Source organism: Martes martes (assembly GCF_963455335.1).
Source record: "Martes martes genome assembly, chromosome: 13".
Lineage (NCBI taxonomy): Eukaryota > Metazoa > Chordata > Mammalia > Carnivora > Mustelidae > Martes > Martes martes.
The window spans coordinates 70,681,351-70,695,806 of record NC_137901.1 but is presented as its reverse complement, the minus strand read 5'-3'; the positions used below and the strand labels follow the sequence as shown (position 1 = coordinate 70,695,806).

Genomic DNA, 14,456 nt, shown 5'->3' with positions numbered 1-14,456 from the left:
GCAGGCAGAGAGAGAGGAGGAAGCAGGCTCCCCGCTGAGCAGAGAGCCCAACTCGGGGCTCGATCCCAGGATCCCGGGATCATGGCCCGAGCTGAAGGCAAAGGCTTTAACCCACTGAGCCACCCAGGTGCCCCTCAGATAAATTAAATCTTAAAAAAAAAAAAAATTATAAAGCTGTCACTGTTAAACTCTTGCCTGATGAAGAGCTGTTCAGAAACCTGCTCCAGGCACATGTTAGCTCAAGAACAGTTAAGGATAAGTTAGTAAGCAGGTGCCTGGGCGGCTCAGTTGGTTAAGTATCTGCCTTTGGCTCAGGTCATGATCCCAGGGTCCTGGGAAACAATCCCACACTGGGCTTGCTTCTCCCTCTGCCTCTCTGTCTCTCATGAATAAATAAATAAAATCTTTTAAAAAAAAAAGTGAATAAAAGGGATTAGGGTGGTGCAACTGTTTCTTCTTCATTTAGAACAGAAAAGCGGAACTTTAATCACCCCACGTTTGGCAGTTTCAGTTCTGTTTCAAAGGCATAGGTTGATTCATTCACAAATATTCCCCTACTCTGTGCCATGCTCTGGATTGTGTCCCTGCCCCATGAAGCTTAGAGTTTATAATCGAGACAATGATTCTATTCACCACCCAGCAATTACTCACCACCACTCACCTGTCTGACAGTCTTCTTTTAAAAAGGAAAAGGTCCGCATAGGTAAGTCCTAAAGTTCACTTTATAGACAGGGAAATAAGTGAGGCCAACTTGAAGACTTAAAAGGTGACTCAGCAGTAGAGAAACCAGACTTCAGACTTTCTCTCTGAGACAACCTGGTCACCAAAGTCAGACAGGCTCTTTCAAATTGGTGTAATAACTATGAGAAAATAAGCTGTGCTCTTCTTTGGGCTTGGCATGAAATTCAGAACAAAGGTGGCAGTGGCAGCAGTAATGGCAGACAGATATGCTCTATGGGCCAGACACTATGTAAAAAACTTCACATTTAATCCAAACAATAATCTGTGGAAAAGGTATTGATAATACCATAAGTTTACAGATGAGAAAAGTAAAGTCCAGAGAGACCAAGGCATTTCTCTGGAGTCAAACAGCTAGAAAATGGTAGCATGACACTTTCTACTCTTGCCCCATACTGAGATCCCACAGGTCCCACTCAGTCCAGCAACGCAACTTCTCCTCTGAATGAAGCCCTGGCAGAATCACACATACTCCAAGCGAAAGGATATATGAAATGTGTTGCCCCATATCCCTGCAGGGTCCCTCAAACATTGAATTACAGGTTATTTTAGGACCAGTCCATCCAGTTTGGACAACAGGAATGTCAAGTTTGGTAACATGCCTAATGAAAGCCTGTTTGGATGAGCTTGCCGAGTTATGGGTCTCCTGGGATTTGGATGAAAAGTAGTTAGCCAAAATCAATCTCCTGAGACCCACTAACAATTAAAGCCTCAAAATGAAAAAGAAGTAAAAGCAGGCACATGCCACATGCAAATGTTCTTCTATTAGCACTGAGTCTTTAGAAACTAATTCTAGAATCATATGCCAGTTCTCAACTATCTACAGAAAGTAATGCTTGGAAATATCTGCTGTCAAGAGAAAGAAAAGTTCCTATGGACTTGAAAAAGGAAAGTAACAGGTGTTTCTTCTGAATAATATTTAAATTAATCAGGAAGAGAATGAGGCCAAAGACTAGAACGAGGCCCCCTGAGATCTCAGTTTTCCCATCTATACCATGGAAACACTTTCTGAAGCTCTGTCAAGTGTTGGAGTCATCCATTCATCATGTGTAACAATGTGAGGAACCGTCAACTCTGGGACCGGGACTGTGGCCCCCACAGCAGCATGCCCACAGGAGACAAAGGATAGTCTTCCCGCTGGGCTTGCACAGACGCAGAGACCAAGTAAAGGAGGGCAGGTGAACAACAGAGCAATCATGCCTTCCACGTAAGTACCACCACTGCTCAGAAGAGGGTTCTGAGACTTGGGGGAACGTATAGGGAAGATGAAGAAATGCTTTCTGGATGGGAAAAGATGGGTCACATTTGGAAAGGAAGGACTGAGGGTAACCTGGAGAAGACCCACAAGATGCCAGCATAACAGGGAGCAGATCGAGACTAAATCACCAGCAACACTGACTGGGGTGCAGGCTCTGTGCTAAATGGTTTACAGCCCCCCTCATTTAATTCTCCAGGTAATCCATTTATAAATAAGAAATTAAAGATGCTGAGAGAAGGGTGAGTTACCCAAAGCCAAAACAAGCAGGCGTGTTCAGGAGTTTGTAAGAACCCCTACCTGGCTAAAGGCAAGGACTTGGAAGGGAAAGGAGCAGATGAAGTTAGGCAAGGAAGGATGGGATTCAGCGATGGTCTTGGATGCCTGAGCATGTTAGGTCCTGCTGGCAGAAGATGCAGTGATGCTGTCAAATACAAGTCTCACTCTGACAAGCATTTGATACTGTTCATCACTCCCTCTTCCTTGAAACACTTTCTTCCCCTGGATTCCAGGATGCCATGCACTCTGCTTTCCCCTCTACTCCCCTGCCTGCTCCATCTCAGTCTCCTTTGTTGGTTCTTCCTCCTCTCCCTTTCCTTTATGACTGGGGGGCCCCAAGGTTGGACCTGGTACCTCCCCCTCCCCATGCTATCTCACCTCTTTGGTGAGTTCATCCAGTTTCAAGGCTTTAAGTACCATCTACATGCTGACAACTCACAAGTTTATACCCCCAAGGCTCAACCTCTCCAGTGAACTCTCAGCTCATATATCCAAAATGCCTAACCAATATCTGAACTTGAATGTCTATACACCTAACAGGCAGCTCAAACTTAACATGATAAAAACTGACCTTCTGTTTCCCCCCATCCTGCAACTGACTCATCTGCAGTTTTCATTATCTAGTTCATTATCAATATCTTTAACAGGGTTTCAGGCCCAAAACCTCAGTTACTCTTGACAACACACACACACTCATATTCCACATCTAATCTAACAGCAGATCCTATGGGATTTACCTTCCAAATGAATCCAGAATTCATAAAGCGGCTATTCACCAGTGCCATCACTTCCACCAGGCCCCAAGCCACCATCACTTTTTTTTTTTTTAATTTGACAGAGAGAGAGAGAGAGAAAGAGAGAGAGAACACAAGCAGGGGGAGTGGGAGAGGGAGAAATCAAGCTTCCTGCTGAGCAGGGAGCCTGATGCGGGGCTCTATCCCCAGCAGGACCTGAGCTGAAGGCAGACACTTCACGACTGAGCCACCCAAGTGCCCCCCACTATCACTTCTTATTGCAATTGCTACCAATGCTGCTTCCACACTGCGCTCAACAACCCAATTCAGCAACAGGCAGAATGATCCCATTACAGTCTAAGTTAGACAGTGGTACTCTGGTCCAAAATCGTCCAATGGTTCCCTGTCTCACCTCAGAATAAAAGCCAAAATCTCTACCAGGGCCTCATGGACTACAGGCTCATATGAGACACATACCCCTTCTGTCTTTCACACACATACACACCACCTGTTACTTCTTCAAACTCTCCTCTCACTGTTTTCTCTATCATTCCCTCAGTTCCAGCCATATGGAGCCTCTTTGCTGATCCTTGAACACAACAGGCATGTTTCCACTTCAGGGCCTTTGCACATGCTATTCACATGGCCAGGGAGGCTCTTTCTCCAGACAGTGTCATGGCTCAGTCCCTCACTTCTTTCAAATTTCACTAAAATGTCACCTTTTCTGACCACTTCATTTAAAATTCTATACATTTCCAACCAATCCCCCCAACTCCCTATCTTTTACTTCTCCTTTTGTATTCCTTCAAGGTACTTGTCACCAACGTACTATAAAATATACTTATATTGTATATTTTTTTCTCCCTTTGTAATGTGCTCCATGAGGACAAAGGTTTTATCCATCTTATTTAGTACTGCATCCCTAGCTCCTAGACTGTTACCTGACAAATACTAGGTGCTCAATAAATGTCTGAACGATTAGTGCTCAACTCTCTTCCTGGGGAAATTTCAAGTTTTGTAAACCAACCTCAACTGGAGACCAGCTTCCCCATGTTCCATTCACAGGGTTTCCTAGCATCAGACACGCATCTGCTCTGGTTGTCAAGCTATTTTGATAAAACTGAAGTTGAAAATATCAGACCCCCTAGCCCATTTTAGAGCCAATAAATAAATGGAAGACAAGTAAATAAAGAAAAAAGAAAACGGCAAAGGGCAGAAGGTCAGATGGCAACATCTCTGATGGGAGAAAGGTCCAGGCCACCTCCTTCAGTGAGGCCAGATCACCATCCCCTACTCCCACAGGCATCAGCTCAGAGACTAGGGCTGCTGGAAGGTGGGGATGCAAATGCTGGGGGCAAGGGGCTATGACACAGCTATGATGGGAACACAAGCAGGCTCTTCCCTCTGCCTATAATCCTCTAGACCTACAGGTCTTCTGTGTTCCTTTGTCAAGCTCTTCTCTGCTTTTGCACTTCACCCCAACTCGTGCTTTCTTCTGTACTCTCTCTCTCAAATAAATAAAATCTTAAAAAACAACAACAACCCACAAAGATACCATCCCTGTACTAAGTACATATTTTCCTGTCCTCACCCGCACCCCCATTCCTATTCATATGTTTGCTGAGCACCTCCCGTGTGCCATAAACAGGTCTACATGCTAGGGATGCAGCTGTGAACAAGCCAGACAAAGATCCTTCCCTTCATGGAGCATACATCCCAATGGCAGACAGGGACCACAGGCAAGATAAATAAGTACAATATATACTATCTGAGATGGTGATCAATGCTATGGAGAAAGAGAAAACAGGGAAGGAGGCTAGGGAATGTGGAGGAGGGGAGGAAAGGAGGTTAAAATTTAACCAGGTGGCCACCTTGAGAGGGTGACAGGTGGCACTGTCTCAACGTCTAGCCACACTCAGCTTCATTCAGAGAATGAAGGCCATAGAAGCCGACTCACCCCAAATTAAATTTTGTCATTCCACTCTCAATATGCTTAAGACCCTAAAAACAATTAGGTGTGGCAAAAACTATACGTCACCCAAGTCTATTCCTTTACAGAGCTCTGCTTTAACAAATGTTTTCAGTACTGAAAATGAACAATGAAGGACTGGTTTTAAAGCTTTGAGACCTGACTTCCAAACCTATTATCTTCCAGCTCAAGCCCACAGAGGAGATGGTAAACCTGGGAAAAAAGTCACTGAGGCAGGCATTCTGGCTGCTGATGGACTCTGGGCATTCTGGACTCAACCAGCTTCTTACCTTATCAAGAAAAGGTCTCCCAACTTTGGGGAGACCCTCTTAATGGAGGTTAGAGGTCAAGCCCAAGGCTAAAGACCCAAAAAACATGAGGCTTGAAAGTCTAAAACCACAGCAAAGCCACTCCTCAGCAACACTAAATAACGAGACAATCCAAGAACGAGGGGTTGGGAATGGGAAGGAGGTCACAGCATGTGTGACAGGGGCTCTCCAAGGGTCTACACAACTTAACAGGCACAAGCCTATAAAATGAGAATTGCAATGTCATATACCTAAGGGATTTGTGAGGCTAAATCAGGACAACACAGGGGCACCTGCATGGCTCAGTCAGTCAAGCTCTGCCTTTGACTCAGGTCATGATCCTGGAATCCTGGGATCGAGCCCCGAGTCGGGCTCCCTGCTCAACAAGGAGTCTGCTTCTCCCTCTGAGCCTCCCCCCTCTTGTGCTCTCTCTCTCTCACTCTCTTAAATAAATAAAATTAAAAAACAAAAAACAAAAAACAGGTCAGTACATACAAAGTCTTCAGCAGTGCCCAGCCCACCAAGTAGCCTATTGCTATAGGCTGGCCACTATGACTACTAAACAGGGAGAGTGGTTACCACCAGCACCTCCTCGCTGTTCCCCAACCCCAGGTCTCTGGAGGCTCTGAAGCACTGTGGTGGTGCCTGTTGAAATGTAAGTCAGATCTCAGAACTCCTGCTCAAAACTCTCTAGCAGCTCCCAGCTCCCACCTCCCTCAGAGTAAAAGCCAGGGTTCTCACCTTGACCTGGAAGCCCCCTCCATTCTCCTCTGACCTCATAACCCACTGCCTGCTCATTGCTCACTTAGCTTCCCTGCTGTTTCTCAAACAAGCCAGGGACGCTCCTACTCTTCACTATCTTAGGCCTGGAAGGCTCTTTCCCGGGACAATGTCACTCTGGTGGCTGGCTGGGCGTTAGCAACAAAACAGGGGAGTAGTTAATCCTATCACTGGTCAGACTTCTCCCTATCCTGCCAGACTGATAACGAGGATGGACAGGAGATCATTTGGAAAGTGCTTTGAATTTCCTAGGAATCAAATAATCCTAACAAGTCAATGCAATATTCTTTCATTCACTGAACATTTACTGGGCACCTATGTGCCAGACATTTCACTAAGTGCTAGAGACACAGTTAAGACAAGTCCTCCCCAAGGATTAAGAGCCGTTTACTTAGAAGACAGCCAAGTGAATAATGACAAACCCTTATGAGCAGTGCCACAGGACACTGAGGAGGTTCAGGCCTACAAGGTGAGAGAGATAATTAGATGGGAAGCTCCAAGCAGTGGTCCAGCAAAGAAAGAGTCATGTGTGACAGGAAATAGTGTTCAGGCAGAGGACATCACAAAGCAAAGACACAGAGGTAAAAAGAGTTGGGGTTTGCAGAAGTGGCAATCAGCTGAGTTTGACTGGTGGTTGGGAAAAGATGGAAGTGGGGAGTAGGAGAGATAAGGCAGGAGAGCCAGGCAGGAGTCACCCCAAAAGGCCTTGAAGGCCATGATAAGGAATGTGAATTTTAGCCTGAGGGCAAAAAGGAGTCACTGATGGATATTCAAGCAGGATTATTTTTTTAAAGGATTCCCCAAGTGCTCACGTGATATTTTCTCTCTGGTGTTAATTGTTCCTTCTCTGTGTGAAGAGGAAAAAACAAAACACTAAAACCATTTCTGGGCTGTGATCATGTATCAGTAACCTATCTCAGACAGAAGAAACCTGTTCAGAAAAAGAAACACCTACATGTAACAGATGCCTCTAAAGCTTTCATTATTATACCAAAATGTAGAACCCATACCTAAGCCATGTTTGCTCACTGTCAGCATGTCAGGCTCTGGTGCCAGGCATGGAGGTTTTCTGGGAAGTGAGCAGTCAAGACATGCAACAATTTCAGATGATGACCAGAAATACATGAAAGTCCAAGCCCAAAGCCAGTAGAACCAACAGATTAAAGTTGTTCTGAAACACTTTTGGGAAGTGAAACGAGAAGGGTGGGAGCAGTGCTGTGTATGTAAAGTCTCTGTTTGCAGAAGGAAGTAATACCCCACAAACCAGGGTGGACAGCCTTCCTCAGAGGCTCCCGGTAGGCATCAACTGCCTAGGGTCAAGGCACCCAACCACAGTAACAGTCTCTGCACAAATTTCCTTATCTAATCCCCACACACACCAGTGTTGGGGGGGATGGGGAGGAGGTGGGGGTCAGTATTATTTTAGAGCTGAAGTAAAGGAGACCAAGCCTAAGTAAGTTGTCCAGGAAGGTGCTGAGCTGGGGTCAGAACCCAGGGCTGACTGGTGGGGAGTCCGGCAGTGCTTTTTCCACTATACCTCTGAGCCCTTCAGGCCACTCAGGATGAAGCCTCTGCTCAACCTGTCCTCAATAGATAACCTCTCCACAATCTCTGAGGGATCTGATTCTTTGAGAACTACTGAGGCTACTCTTTATGACAGTTTTTAAGCGGCTGGAGGAGGCTGGTGGGCTCAACTCAGGACAGGGAGCCAGATGCTCTGAGTTTTGCTCATGTTCCCACCATCTGTCTGACAAGTCACTTCATCTCAAATCCTCCCTTGGAAGAATGGGGATAAGGTGACAATATTAAGTTTCTGTGAATTCAATGGAACTAGGAGAACAGATCACAGAGTTTAAAAAAAGGTACTATGGTAATATTTATATCACAGCTTTCTTCAGACGCATGTGAAAACCTTCATGGGTTCTTTAAGGCTTGTAACACCCAGGACTGGATAGGAAGGCAGCACGTCTTCCACCTGCTGCTACCAGGGAAACTGAGGAAGAATTGGAGCAAGTGAATGTCTGCAAAGGAATAAGGCTCAGACTCACAGAGTCTAGTCCTCCAGCCATCAAACGACTTCACCCTCTTCCAAGCGAGATGTGCACTCCCCAGCCAAGAAGCCAAGGGACCTGTACTTTTCTGAGACAGAGACCCTTCCCTTGAGAACGTTCTTCAAGAACCTAGGGCCAAAAGATCCCCTAGGGGTCATGTGCTTCCTCTCTTTATTCCAAAAGGAATGCAGTTCAACCACTCTTAAGTGAGGGTCTGAATATTCTTTTTTTTTTTTTTTTAAAGTGAACGATAAATTAAGCCTCCTTCCTCCTTGAACACTTTTTTTTTTTTTAATTTATTTCACAGACAGAGATCACAATCAGACAGAGATTACAAGAGGCAGAGAGGCAGGCAGAGAGAGAGGGGGAAGCAGGCTCCCTGCCGAGCAGAGAGAGCCCAATGCGGGGCTCGATCCCAGGACCCTGGGATCATGACCTGAGCCGAAGGCAGAGGCTTTAACCCACTGAGCCACCCAGGCGCCCCAAGAGGGTCTGAATATTCTTAAATTAGCTTCATGAATAGCCTGTTTTGTGTCTCACAGTTCTCAATAGTCAGGAAAAACTTCCACTTTTGCCCTGAAAGGTAATTACTTCTAACAATAGCCTGCAGGATTGTTTCACCCTAACCATGTGAATTAAATGGCCCTTATGAGGAGCAGACGCAAAGTAATAAGGCTACATCTTTACATAGCTTTGAATAAATACAACAGCAGCTAAAGAAATCTAACAGCCCCTACACCCCAACCTTGCTCCAGCCTCTTCTGTCTCTGCACTTTGTAGACCCCTGAAAGCCTAGGTAAGAACCCTGCCTCTGCCTATATCACAGACTGACCTTACCTAATGCGTGATTCAACCTCTCTGTGCCTTGGTTTCCTTGTAGATAAAACAGGGTATCAACAACAGCTACCCCACAAGGGTTGTTGTGAAGTTTACATACGGCACTGTACCTGCGGTGCTTGGCAGTGTCTAGCACACAGTAGGAGCTCAATAACTAGTAGCTAGCATTTCGTCAGTATTTTTAGCATGATCACAGCCAGGTGTCCCCAGATAACCTGTCCATGAAACGCCGGACGGATAGACCAAGCCCAAGCCTACCGCGGGGCAGGCGCAAAGGGCCGGTTCTTGATTTTTTTTTTTTTTCTTTTTGAACCTTGGCAAAGAGATAAGGCCCCGAATGACTGGGAGGCCTCAGCATGTGAAGGGGGAAACCAGGACGGGGAGAGGAGTTTCCCCCCTGGCGAGGGACGGACTCCGCAGGGCCTAAGTCTAGGAGTCTCTCCGGACGACGCCCCAAGAGGGACTGCGGGCTGGGGTGGCTGGGATTCAGGCCGGCGGCCAAGTGGGCACGAATGAATGAACCCGCAGTCCTTCTCTCACGTCGTGGCTTGGGAAGCCACTCACGCCCCTCTAGCGCCCCGTCCTCTCTGTGACCTCTGACCCCACAAACCCCTCTCACCTCAGACCACCGCCTCCCGGCCCCACTCCTTCTCCTGCCTCGCCGGACTCCCCGCTTCCTCACCCACCGGTCCGGACGGCTCCCGGCGCCACGGCGCGGCTCGGCTCCTCAGCAAAATGTCCGCGGCCTCGTCCTCCCGCTCCCCCGGTGAGTCCGTGCTGCCGGCCGCTTGGAGCCCCGCGGCTGTCACCTGCCGGGCGGAAGTGAGCTGCCCGGGCACTTCCGGCGGACGCACGGTCTGGGGGCGGGGTCAAGGGTGGAAACCGGGCGGGGGTGGTGCCCGCGGGGCGGGGCCAGGAAGGGGCGGGGCAAACGGAATTAACCCCTCCCCAGCCGCGGCGTACCCCGCCGCTGCGTCCTACCGAGCGCTAAAAAATTAGCTAAGTAATTTAAGTAACTTAAGATGATGACTTTAAAGGCCATCTCTTCCTTCTGTGTTACAGACGGGAAAACTGAGACTCTGAGAAAGGCAGGGTTTTGCTCAAGATCACTTACCTTATGAATGTTAGAGTCAAAACCAGAACTGTAAATCCAGTCTAGCACTTGCTGCCCTTTGGAAATTCCGACTGGAAGGGTTAAACCCAAGTGCCTGCAAGGAACTTTGATCCAAGAGGAACTTCATAATATCCCATTTTCCTTTTGCTGGGTCTGCCAGGACGTCTTTGATTCCTATAATCCCCTCACTCCCGACTCTGGTACTATTAACTTTCTCCTTATAGATAATTTCTGATCATCCCCCTTAAAACAGTATTTCGTCACTGCTCTTTAAAAAGGTCTTACTGGGAATGAGTTTAACTATGACAAGCTCATATTCTAACTCTTAGGGCTTTTTCTTCTTGCTCTGATAGTGATTTCATTACACATTTGTAATCAGGTATGAATGTCACCTCTGTCAAAGGTGTTTCAGCAAAGATAATAATTAAAGTTTGTAAACTAAACTTCAGGTTGAGAAAAGAACGCCTATTTTTTTAAAAAAGTTGCTTATTACTAGGGGCCCCTGGCTGGTTCAGCCAGTAGAGCATGCAATTCTTTGTCTTGGAGCAGTGAATTCAAGCCCCACTTTTGGGTATAGAGATTACTTAAAAATAAATTCCTTAAGGGACGCCTGGTTGGCTCAGTCGGTTGAGCTGCTGCCTTTGGCTGGGGTCATGGATCCCCTGGGATCCAGTTTCGCATCCAGCTCCTTCCTCAGTAGGGAGCCTGCTTCCCTCTCTGCCTCTGTCTGCCACTCTGCTGTGCGTGCTCGCTCTCTCTCTCTCTCTGACCAAAAAAAAAAAAAAAAACTTAAAAAATAAAAATGATTTAGAAGTCTAAACATTTTCCCGTTTCTTCTATGTAAAAGGTGACTTTACTGCTTCCTCAATTCTTTACAGGAAAAGTAAAGAACATCTTCTTTTTGCATGTGGGGAGGAAGTATTTCAATTATGAACTATAAATATATATATGAACTATAAATATGTATAGCTGGAAAGTGTTATTTCTAATGTTTTAAACCACTCTGGTTAGATAAAGACCTATTTGTGTTGTTTTTGAGTACTTGTACAGGGTTTTTTTATAATTATAAATTTAGTGAGTGCTTCATTTGTGTAAGGCACTACTCTTAAAATTGGCTTGGGCTTCACACTCTTTCTTACATTATTTACCTAAGCATTAGACACCATTGCTTTTATTTTTTTAATATTTTTTTAAGATTTTATTTATTTATTTGACAGAGATCACAAATAGGCAGAGTCAGGCAGAGAGAGAGGAGGAAGCAGGCTCCCCGCTGAGCAGAGAGCCCCATGCGGGGCTCAATCCCAGGACCCTGAGACCAGGACCCCAGCCGAAGACAGAGGCTTTAACCCACTGAGCCACCCAGGTGCCCCAGAAACCATTGCTTTTAGATATTATCACTATCACCAGGTTATAAGTCAAATATAAATAAGAAAAAGAAATAGTTTCATCCTCTAGATTATATAAGTAAATATGAAATTTGAAATATGTGTTAATTCAACTCCAGGGGAAGGATGTAGTTAAACATTAACCTAATGAAAATTTTTTGCTAGTGAAAATATGAAAACCTGATGATGGGGTTCCTCGGTGGCTGTCGGTTAATCGTGCGCCTTTGGCTCAGGTAACGATCTGGGATTGAGCCCTGCATTAGGCTCTCTGCTCTGCGGGCAGTCTGCTTCTCCCTCTCCCTTTGCTCCTCCACTCCCCCCACCCCAGCTTGTGCTCTCTCACTCTCAAATAAATAAATAAAATCTTAAAAAAAAAAAGAAAATATTAGGGTGCCTAGGTGGCTCAGTGGGTTAAAGCCTCTGCCTTTGGCTCAGGTCATGATCCCAGGGTCCTGGGATCAACCCCACGTTGGGCTCTCTGCTCAGCGGGGAGCCTGCTTCTCTGCCTACTTGTGATCTCCATCTGTCAAATAAATTAAAAAAAAAAAAAGAAAATATGGAAACATGAGTAACGGCAATGCTTGTTTGCTTTGCCTTTGCTTATGTTTTTCACATGGCTTAAATATTGGATATTAAAAAGCCAATCATGGGTTCCTTTGTATCGTGATTGACATTTCTTTTCTTTTTTTAAAAGATTTAATTATTGGGGCGCCTGGGTGGCTCAGTGGGTTAAGCCTCTGCCTTTGGCCCAGGTCATGATCTCAGGGTCCTGGGATGGAGCCCTGCATTGGGCTCTCTGCTCAGCGGGGAGCCTGTTTCCTCCTCTCTCTCTGCCTGCCTCTTTGCCTACTTGTGATCTCACTCTCTGTGTCAAATAAATAAATAAGATATTTAAAAAATAATTTTAAAAAAGATTTAATTATTTATTTGCCAGAGAGAGAGAGGGAGAGCCCAAGCAGAGAGAGAAACAGGCTCCCCATGGAGCAAGGAGCCCTATACAGGGCTTGCTCCCAGGACCTGGGATGATGACCTGAGCGGAAGGCAGACACTTAACCGACTGAGCCATCCAGGTGTCCCTCGACTGACATGATTTCTTAAGGTATGTTTGACCTTTATTTTGCTTATCTTTGTGGCATGTAGTCTGATTAACAAGGTGATAGTAAAAGATACATTTTTTAAGATTTTATTTTTAAGCTTTTTTTCTTCCCCAAACTCTATTTATTTGAGAGAGAGAGCACAAGCAGTAGGAAGAGGCAGCGGGAGAGGGAGAAGCAGACCTTCTGCTGAGGAGGGAGCCCACTGTGGGGCTCAATCCCAGTACCCCGGGATCACAACCGGAGCCAAAGGCAGGTGCTCAACTGACTGAGCCACCCAGGCTCCCCTAAGACTTTATTTTTAAGTAATCTCTACACCCAAGGTAGGACTCAAACTTACAACCCTGAGATCAAGAGTCTCATGCTCCACCAACCAAGCCAGCCAGGTGCACCAAAGATACGATTTTTTAAAATGGTAAGATAAAGGCTTTTGAGTCTCTGCTTTGCTAACCCAAGCTGTTAAGTTACCTGAAGCTTTTGTCAAGATGAGAGAGAAGTATATGGCATATGTGTATAGTTTGCTTCTGTATGATTTGATTGGCCTGTTTGTAAATTGAATCATTACTTAAGAATTGAGAATTATCACTTCCGGGGTGCCTGGGTGGCTCAGGCTTTAAGCATCTGCCTTCGGCCCAGGTCGTGGTCTCAGGTCGGGCTCTAGTCCTACATTGGGCTTCCTGCTCAGAGGGAAGCTTGCTTTTCCCTCTCCCACTCCCCCTGCTTGTGTTCTCCTCTCACTATGTCTCTCTCTGGCAAATAAATAAATAAAATATTTTTTAAAAAATAAAATAATAAAAAAGAATGATCACTTCCAGTAGATAGCAAAGTACAATTGAATACGATAATTTCTAATATTCTCTTAGATGTACCTAATTTTTTTAAATATTTTATTTATTTATTTGACAGAGATCACAAGCAGGCAGAGAGGCAGGCAGAGAGGGGGGGGGAAGCAGGCTCCCCGCCGAGCAGAGAGCCCGACTCAGGGCCTGATCCCAGGACCCCGGGACCATGACCCGAGCCGAAGGCAGAGGCCCAACCCACTGAGCCACCCGGGCGCCCCTAGATGTACCTAATTTACCAAAGGAAAAAAAATATATTTACCTGATGCTCTTCTAAGGAATTATGATACTGAAAGTGTGAAGGTGCTTAGTTTCTTAGTCTGTTTCAAAACACCAACATTTTTATTTGGAATGATTATTGCAAAGAGCAGTATGTCTTTTTTATCCAAGAACTTGAAATGTACCTGGAATTTACCAGTGCACGGGCCCATTTTAGAATGTCATTTCTTAAAATAATCCACTAATGTTTTGAACATTTTCATCATTTGGTTTCTCTTTCTGCTAAAGAACAATTAAATCCTAATTTGGCATAGGATCCCTCTGGGCTGAAATCTGCGCGGGGCCAATAGCAATTAGAACAGTTCTTTAATGCTCCTTCCCCACGCCTGTAACAGCACCTAGCAAGACAACAAACTCTTATAACATATCTCATTAGAAATTCACAGTTCTGGGGCGCCTGGGTGGCTCAGTGGGTTAAAGCCTCTGCCTTTGGCTCAGGTCACGATCCCAGGACCTCTGACCTCTGACCTCTGCTCAGCAGGGAGCCTGCTTCCCTTCCTCTCTCTGCCCGCCTCTCTGTCTACTTGTAATCTCTGTCTGTCAAATAAATAAATTAAATCTTCAAAAAAAAAAAAAAAAGACATTCACAGTTCTGCCCTGTGCCTAGATATCTTCTGCTGTTTAATCATTTTTTAAAAAAGAGTATTTATTTATTTGAGAGAAGCAGAAGGGAGAGGGAGAAGCAGACTCCTCGTTGAGCAGGGAGTCTGATGTGGGGTTTGATCCTAGGACCCTGAGATCATGACGTGAGCCGATGGCAGATATTTAACTGTCTGAGCCACCCAGGCGCCCCA

The 14,456-nt window shown here is 45.7% G+C and overlaps 1 protein-coding gene and 1 long non-coding RNA gene across 4 annotated transcripts in view; one reads left to right on the top strand and one right to left on the bottom strand.

Moving 5' to 3' along the window:
- AP1B1 (adaptor related protein complex 1 subunit beta 1) overlaps positions 1 to 9,794 on the bottom strand; it is a 54,241-nt gene extending 44,447 nt beyond the window's left edge. For 2 of the 3 annotated variants that reach the window (XM_080820951.1, XM_080820952.1), the window contains exon 1: positions 9,638 to 9,794. The gene's annotated coding sequence lies outside the window, so the exon portion shown is untranslated. Of the gene's footprint in view, positions 1 to 9,633 lie in introns of all 3 variants that reach the window. The other variant, XM_080820953.1, reaches the window with a different exon arrangement.
- Positions 9,795 to 10,216: 422 nt separating this feature from the next.
- LOC308353849 lies at positions 10,217 to 12,517 on the top strand. Its single transcript, XR_013967817.1, has 3 exons — positions 10,217 to 10,265; positions 11,616 to 11,683; positions 12,385 to 12,517. It is a non-coding gene; the product is annotated as an uncharacterized lncRNA (long non-coding RNA).
- Positions 12,518 to 14,456: the final 1,939 nt, after the last annotated feature.